Here is a 9,070-nt window from a genome sequence, read left to right as displayed (position 1 = left end):
GAACTCTTAAAACTGACTTTTATATATGCTTTGTCATGAAATACAAGTGGTAAGAGTTTCATCCAGTAGATGATCACAGTCGATCTTTCTTTGGAGCATAATTTCCCATTACATGTTAAGCAGTAGCGCTGCAATTGCAAGTGAGTCCTCACCTAAATTACAGGTGTTTTGTGTTATACCTAAGACACATGCGGATTTATAAATAATGACACTTGAGGAATATGAAGATGTGAGTGAAATGTAAAACACGTCCGTAATTGGCTGGCAGTATTGTGGGACTTCTATTAGCAAGTTTACAAACTTCTGCAAGAGTGCTGAACAGTTTTCTGCCAAACGGCGCTTGTGCCGGATGTCTGTTGGCTAGTCACTATAATGAGTGCCATGACATGTCATGTGAAACGATCAAGCGTGTGGACTCGGAGAAGCTGTGGTTTCTGAATTCTGTACTGAAGTCAAGAAAACTAACGTCTGGAAAAAGGTCTTCCATCTGTTTGTATTCCACATAAGGCAATCAGAAACCGAACAGTGACATTGCTTCGTAGCTTAGCAGAAGCAGCGAGGCAGGGCGACTCTCTGGTTGGAGACATTCATTCCTCAGTGGATACTGGGTGAAAAGCGACTCGTGTACCAGGAGGCACACGTCTGTCAGCAGGTGTGTGCCTCCAGAGCGATCAGGAGCCAAAATAATCCCAGCTGATGGCTGCGTTCTCTGTCTCAGCCGCCTTATAGCCGTGAAGGTCATTATCCTATTCCTCAGTAGAATGGAATGTTAAACGGGAAAAACTTGCATAAGACTGAAAGCAATCTCTCAGTGTGACCCGAAACACCCAAAGGCCACTGCCCTCTGTGTGCAGCATTCGGCATGAGTTTGACAGATCAGGAGAAGACAATATAGTCGCAGAGTTGTGGAAACGCTAGTGACAACATTATTCTATGTGTAACCGAAATCATTAATGAAATTTGGACAACAAACAGCTTATCATCAGAACAGACATTGGCATTAGTACATCCACTACATGAAAAAGAAAAGAGAACTGATCCTAACAATTGTACAGGGATCTCCCTCTTACCAGTGACATATAAGATCTTGTCCATGGCAACTTAAAAGAGAGCTGGAGGAATACTCGACCCACAACTACGAGGGTACCAAGATAAGCAGGATTCAGGAAGGGAAGGTCTTGTGGAGAGCACCGAGCGGGGTGGCGCAGTGGTTAGACACTGGACTCGCATTCGGGAGGACGACGGTTCAATCCCGCGTCCGGCCATCCTGATTTAGGTTTTCCGTGATTTCCCTAAATCACTCCAGGCAAATGCCGGGATGGTTCCTCTGAAAGGGCACGGCCGACTTCCTTCCCAATCCTTCCCTAATCCGATGAGACCGATGACCACGCTGTCTGGTCTCCTTCCCCAAACCAACCAACCAACCAATCTTGTGGAGAGCAAATACCAAATCTAAAGAGCATAACAGAAATGAGGAAAATCAAAAACCTGAAATATGTGACAACTTTTGCAGACTTTAAAAAAGCATATGAATCAATTGATAGAAATTCTCTGATCAACATTTTAAAGAAAACTGGACTCAACACTAAAAAAACAGAAATAATTAAAGGAACTTTAACAAATACAACTTCAAAAGTAATGTTTATGGGCGAACTGTCAAAACCTTTTGATATAAGATTAGGAGTAAGACGGGGAGAAGGTTTATCACCCATAATATTTTACTGCACGTTTGAGAAAGTAGTGATAGAATGGAGATAATCCATGAATACTAAGAGTGTTGCAATAGGAAGAAACCCAAATAAAACCACCACAGATTGTCTAGCTTTTGCAGATGATATGGTATTAATGACTGGCTCAGTTGATAGTGCCAAAAAAAAAAAATGGCTCTGAGCACTATGGGACTTAACATCAGTCCCCTAGAACTTAGAACTACTTAAACCTAACTAACCTAAGGACATCACACAACACCCAGTCATCACGGGGCAGAGAAAATCCCTGACCCCGCCGGGAATCGAACCCGGGAACCCGGGCGCGGGAAGCGAGAACGCTACCGCACGACCACGAGCTGCGGACGATAGTGCCAAAGAACACATCACAGAACTATAGAAAGAAGTAGACGACACAGGGCTAAAAGTATCAATTGAGAAAACACAGTTCATGACAAATATCAGTGATGCCCCTCCATATCTTAAACTTCATAACATCACAGTATCTAAAATAAACTATTATAAACACCCAGGAGAAGTGATAACAAGCAACACAAAAGAAAAAGACAGCGATAGAGAATAGAGTACATAAAGTGGACAGGACGTTCCAAATAAAAAACATAAAATTTGTCCTGGAACACAAAACTAAGACACTATCAAACAGTGGTAAGGCCTGAAACACTGTGTAAACGAACAAGATCTGGGAATCTCGAAAAATTGGAAAAAGTTGAAAGAAGAATTCGAAGGAAAACTGCTAGGGCCTAGAAGTAATACTAATGCCAAATACAAATTAATGATTATAAAGAATCCGCCTCGATTGCAAATAGAAACCGGATTCTGACCTAGGTTTCGGCGCGGATAACCACGCCTTCTTCGGAACACACTAAAACTACAGACTGCCTAAAGAATTTTACTGTGTACTGAAGGAGGTGTGGTTATCCGCCCCGAATACTAGGTCAACATCCGGTTTCTATTTGCATTCGAGGCGGATTCTTTATAATCATTAAATTATACACGATTGCTGACGCGCTGCAATGTTAAAAGTTCTCAAATACAGAGAGGTCAATTTGAAAATAGCCACATATACTGAATGGATAATAACAGGCTAACCAAGCAGATCTTCAATTTACTAATCAGCTACAAATCCAAACCCACCTGATTAAACAAAGTTGAGAAAGATATGAAAAACACAGGAATTAAAGTGAATATAATAGACAACAAAATACTTTTTAGAGAAACAGTACAAAATGCAGATTTTCAGAAAAGAAAGAGGTCTGCAAAAGAAAGTAAGTGGAGCCAAGAAGAAAAGGAATAACACTCTCAAAGGGTGAAGGAAATGTGGGAACAACAAAAATTAAACACAAAGGAGAAAAAACAAAGTTGATTTATCATACACTAAAAGAGTGTTATTTGAATGAATATATGACATATTTAAGTCCGAATTTTTATAAATCATCAAGTAAAACTTTCAAGAACTTTTCGAGATTTTTAAATAACAGCATTTCTCCTTTATGTATTACATATATATTTGTATACTACATATATTTAAAAAGCATGCAGTCTATGTCAGCTTGAAAGTTTATTGGAGCACTGTGTAAAAACTGGAAGAAAATTTGTCAAAAATTTTTTGAGGTGTTTAATAATAACATTTCCACTTTGTGTATTGCAAAGTGGCTCTGAGCACTATGGGACTTAACATCTGTGGTCATCAGTCCCCTAGAACTTAGAATTATTTAAACCTAACTAACCTAAGGACATCACACACATCCACGCCCGAAGCAGGATTCGAACCTGCGACCGTAGCAGTCCCGCGGTTCCGGACTGAAGCGCCTAGAACCGCACGACCACCGAGGTCGGCTTTGTGTATTGCATATACATATTTCTGTACTGTATATATTAAAAATGCAGGCTATGTCCATCCAAATGTTTATTACAATATAATAAAAAAATTAGAGTAAATCAGTGGAGAACTTTATCTACAACTTTGCTTCCGCCATTTTTTTCTCAAAGTTCGGGTATTTATTGTGAAAAACTTTAAAAAAAATTATGATTCATAGTACTGCCCATCTCTGGCCACCACATTCTCCCATCTTTCCGATAGCATACAAATCCCGTGACGGAAGAACTGGGCGTATTTTGTGGGGGTCCATGAATCGACTCAATTTTGCACTTGTTCATATGATCGGAAGTGCTGGTCAGCCAGACTGTATGCCACTGATAGAGAAAGGCGATAGTCAGAGAGAGCAACGTATGGAGTATGCACGTTCTTCCGCTAATAGCTCCCTCACCATTGGTCTTACCCAGTGTTTTAAGAGCCACAGCCGCATATTTGTTCATGTTAAACCAGAAAATTAAAACTCCCCGCAAATGGCAAGAAATGGGTACGTAAGTTGACGTACTTAATCGAGCATAACCTTATGATGCAATCACAAATCGACTAATAATTTTATGGCATTATGTTTACAGATGTCTAAGCTTATTGTATTACACCTATGACCAACCATCTGAACCCCACTTGCTGCCACTGCAGTCTATTGCAAAAAGGCGGAAGCAAAGTTGTAGACATATATATATATATATATATATATATATATATATATATATATATATATATATATATATATATATATACATACCTGAGGTATTGTAAACTATGTAACCTGCGTCTGTCAGAGCATTTCATTGCTTTAAAAATTGAAATAAGTCGGTCAAAAACTTTTCAAGCTTTTTTCTAAAACAATTACTTTTCTGTGTATTAGATATATATTTATATACTTTACATATTACAAATATGTAGCCTAGATCCTACTGAACTTTTATAGAGCACTGTGAGAAAACTTAAGTAAATCGGCCAAGTAATTTTCGAGATTTTTGATAATAATGTTAATCAATGTCTTGTCTTTATACGGTAAGTATAGATAGATATATATTTTCATATTACATATATATTTAAAAAATATAGGCCTGTGTCTGTTCGAACGTTTATTAGAGCATCATGTGAAAATGTGAAGTTGATTGATCAAGAAATTTGAATTGCAACGTAGCCAGCCTACCGATGGTACTGATAAGGTTCGACCGGGTAGGATGTTTACAATCGCTTATCGTGTCCTACTGCTTCTGCAAGTTACTCTCTGTAGTACTGGTTTACAAACCTCGTGTGCTCCACAAAATTACAGGTCCCTGCGAGTTACTGCTGGGGTATCAATACTTTTTAGCAGGTGGGTTTATTGTACCAGTAAAAATTTGAAGGCAACGCTGGAGAGGGGTAGCAAGTGGTCCACTTGACTGTGACTGTCAATTTTGGTTTAATCCTATGTTCCGAAACAGCACCACTTTACTGAGCTTGGGGCGCAAGAACATTTACTATCATATGAAGGGAAAATTTTGCAAGTCTCCATCCAATCAATAGGCATTAAAATCTGAACTTTTCATAGTCACAGGAGTTATGCCCGTATATTTTATGTAACGCACTTCATTATACACAAATCAAATAGTCATGGGGTGGGTGCACAAGAAACATTTACTAATTAATTATCTACTTGATACTCGTTCACACAAGTGGCCAAATTGGGGTAGCCAACAAAAACGCAAAAATTCTGACACACAAGATCATTTCTTCCTTGTATTACACTCACGCACTACGATATAATTATTTACTCGTACCTTGTATCTATTGATGTGGCGCACCTTTCTATTAAAGACCGTTGACACAGTTTCACGCCAAAGTGAATACGCGCACGTCTCATGATTCAGAGTTCTTATTCTCCGCACAAATTTACTATTTCGGAATTGAGCTATACGAAACTGTAGTGAAGCTATTGTAGATTTTTGGAACGAAACTGCACTTTAGTAATGTGGTGGTGGCTCCAACCGACGACGTGGCGGGAAACCAAGTACCCAAAGAAAACATATCAGAAATAAAAAAAATCCCCCAAATATCACTGTGAAAGAAACACCACATTACAATACATTAAATGAGTTAACTTCTGTTACGCTCAGAGCAATAATACGACCGTGAGCTTCAGGCCCATGGCGCGTGCCTGACCAGCGTACAAACGCAAAGTTCTTACTAAAATTTAATCAAATTACGAATATAAACTCCCTTAAGGGGGTACACTTGATTTCAACATCTGGACCTTAGTAACAAACAGATTCGAAACATTCTAATACCTTTGACAATATGACCATAAAATCGCGAGTTAAGTCTTCAGCGCCTGCACAGCTCCGCTACCCAGGAACCAGTCTCCTGTGAGCCACATAGCCTAACCGCTGCACTTTCAAAACCAGGGGTGGAGAGGGTGTTTCGTCAACCTGACAGAGCCTATACTCGTGCCTTCGCAACCTCTCTGACCTGACTTGAAATCACTTTGTCTTTGCCAAACTTGTTCGCGCTTAGGGGTTGGTACTAGCCTACCACTGAACCTCTCTACTCATGCAATTCTACAACCTCTGAATGAAGCTTTCTGCTACTTCACATAATTTCTCATTCACACAGCTCCGATCGCACAAGGGGAAGGATACAGGAAAACGTGGCACACACGAAATAAAATAAATGAAGGCCGTTTGGTCCATTCTCTCCTGCTTGTTACCAAGTGATTTATTTCTGCAGAGTAATAACCCTCTCGCTATTAATTCTCTTGCACCTGAAATTTAATGAGAAAAATATGGAACGGTACAATTTCCGTTTCATCATATACATAGCCTATGTCTGTCCGAATGTTTATTAGAGCACTTTGTAAAAATCTGAAGCAAACAGATCAAGGACTTGTCGAGATTTTTGGTAACAACGTTAAACTACAACTAGTCTATATATATTTTCTGCTAGGTCATTAATACGGAAAATGAACAGCATGGGTCTCAATCCACTTCCCTGGGGAATCTGTCGAAGACTCCCCACCTGAGTTAACAAGCTGCGTCCTCCCTGCCAAAAGTCCTCAATCCAGTCACAAATTTCTTTTGCTATTCCGTATGACTGTGCTTTGGTTAATATGCGTCTGTCTGGTACTGAATAAAACGTTTTTCAGAAACGAAGAAGTACTACGTCTACTTGACTGTCTAGTTCCACGACTTTGTAATGTGGCACAGAATAAATGAATCACTGATTGCAAAAACCCTCCTAAGTCCACTTTTGGTGAAACCTGAGTTAAAAGCAAAAAATGCATACTCTTCATGTAGCTCCACAAGACTGCACGAAAACAGCCAAAGCCAACGTTTGTTGCCGTGCAAACAGAGGTAGGAAGTTTGAGCTGAGTGCAGAAACGTCCGAAGTCCAGGACTTCGGTTATTTTTCGTCTCAACTGTTGGCACTACAGTAAAATGCGGTAGAATTGTACGGAAGAAATTGGCATTGTTGATTTTAGTATTCATGTGAAAATGGATGAAGTGGCGTGTACCAGCAGTTATGAGAAGAAAAGAGCACTTCGTCGTCAGGCCACAAGTGGCCCATCGGGACCATCCGACCGCCGTGTCATCCTCAGATGAGGATGCGGATAGGAGGGGCGTGTGGTCAGCACACCGCTCTCCCGGTCGTTATGATGGTTTTCTTTGACCGGAGCCGCTACTATTCGGTCGAGTAGCTCCTCAGTTGGCATCACGAGGCTGAGTGCACCCCGAAAAATGGCAACAGCGCATGGCGGCCCGGATGGTCACCCATCCAAGTGCCGGCCACGCCCGACAGCGCTTAACTTCGGTGATCTCACGGGAACCGGTGTAGCCACTGCGGCAAGGCCGTTGCCATGAGAAGAAAAGGGTGAAACATTTTTCGGAATATCAAAGAAATATTATGAAGAAAGCTACAGTTCATGGAGAGGAACATGTGAATTATAGAGGCAAGCCTGTTCCGAAAAAGGTGACAGGAGAAGACGGCAAGTCTCGAAGAATCTGTTTCAGTGTTACTGCAGAAGACAACAGAACTGAAGCTTTACCACATTTTCTGAACATGGAACGCAAGAATGACCAGGACCTTTACCAGCAAGGACTGATCACAGCTAGTGATGTTAAAAGATACCGCCCAAGAAGTGAGAAAGGCTGCAGGCGGGAAAAATCTTTCGGCTACTGTGTCCTCGTTGGAGACAAACGATTTGAGGTATGTAGAAAACCTTTTCTAAGTATTTATGCAGTAACTGGTGCGAGAGTTAAGAGAATTCGCAAACTGCTGTGTAGTGGGCAGACACCGAAAGACGGAAGAGGGAAATGTAAGTGTTAATGCTGTGCCATGAGAGGAAATTGTCAAAATTACACATCACATCAGATCATTCCCCATTAAGGAAAGTCATTATGGTAGCCGCACTATGCACTACCTTGACTGTGAACTATCTGTGAAAAAAATGCATCAACTTTTTATTGCCAAACATCGTAACTCGCCAATGAAATACGAGTACTATAATAAGATTTTTCGTGAAACCTTTTCACTTGCTTTCGGAAGAACTAAAGTAGACATTTGCTGCATCTGCGAAGAGTTGACGTTAAAGATTAAGTCAAAAACACTCAATGAGGTAGCAAAAAGAGCAATAGTAGCAGAGAAGATAGTCCATATCCGAAGACTTAAGAAGTTTTATGATGCTCTGGAAGATAAGAAAAAACAGTCGGAGACTAATCGTAGAACTACTGCTTTATGTTTCGACTACATGCAAAATGTTCAACTTCCTCGTGTCCCGGTGCTGTTCTACTTGCGCCAGTTGACTGTCGCAGTATTTTGTATACATAATCTATGTATACATCACGGAATGAATGCGGAGAAAGGATCCAATGAAGTTTGCACTTTTCTATTAAGCTACATCAATGAATATATAGCCCAAGATGTGAAAAACTTACTTCTGTTTTCCGATAACTGCCCGGGAAAGAATAAACACAACACAATGATCAGCCTGCTTTTAGCTCTTGTGGAGTTAGACCGATTTGAAAAGATTGAACATTTTTACCCTATCTGCAGTCATTCATTTCTGCCATGTGATACGGTATTTGGGGTAATAAAGAGAGCTCTCCAACAAGTAGACAGAATGTACACAATCCACGAATTAATGGAGCTTATAGTAACTGCAAACTGTCGTTTCATCGTGCATTTGGTGGATGGAGATGAAATAGTAGACTTCAAGAAGTGGTTGCCATCAATTTATAAGCGGACTTGTTTTTCTGACATTCTAAGGGCTGACAAGGTACCAGTAAATATTTCAAAGTTTTATCATTTTCTTTATAAATCATTAATGCCAGGAGTTGTGGAACCAATGGAATTCAGGGCTTCAGATCAATTACTTCTCCTTGAAATTTGACCAAAGGAAGAAACCACAGTTGCCAGATGAAAAATGTTACAAGGATACGAAAGTACCTACTTGGGCAAAGAAAATGGAAGACATTAAACAATGTGT

At 40.2% G+C, this 9,070-nt stretch overlaps 1 pseudogene; it reads right to left on the bottom strand.

Moving 5' to 3' along the window:
• Positions 1-7,323: 7,323 nt before the first annotated feature.
• Positions 7,324-7,441, bottom strand: LOC126419944 (5S ribosomal RNA; annotated as a pseudogene).
• Positions 7,442-9,070: the final 1,629 nt, after the last annotated feature.

This window comes from Schistocerca serialis, chromosome 9, assembly GCF_023864345.2.
Source record: "Schistocerca serialis cubense isolate TAMUIC-IGC-003099 chromosome 9, iqSchSeri2.2, whole genome shotgun sequence".
Lineage (NCBI taxonomy): Eukaryota > Metazoa > Arthropoda > Insecta > Orthoptera > Acrididae > Schistocerca > Schistocerca serialis.
Note: the sequence above shows the minus strand (reverse complement) of the source record. Positions and strands in the feature narration are given on the sequence as shown.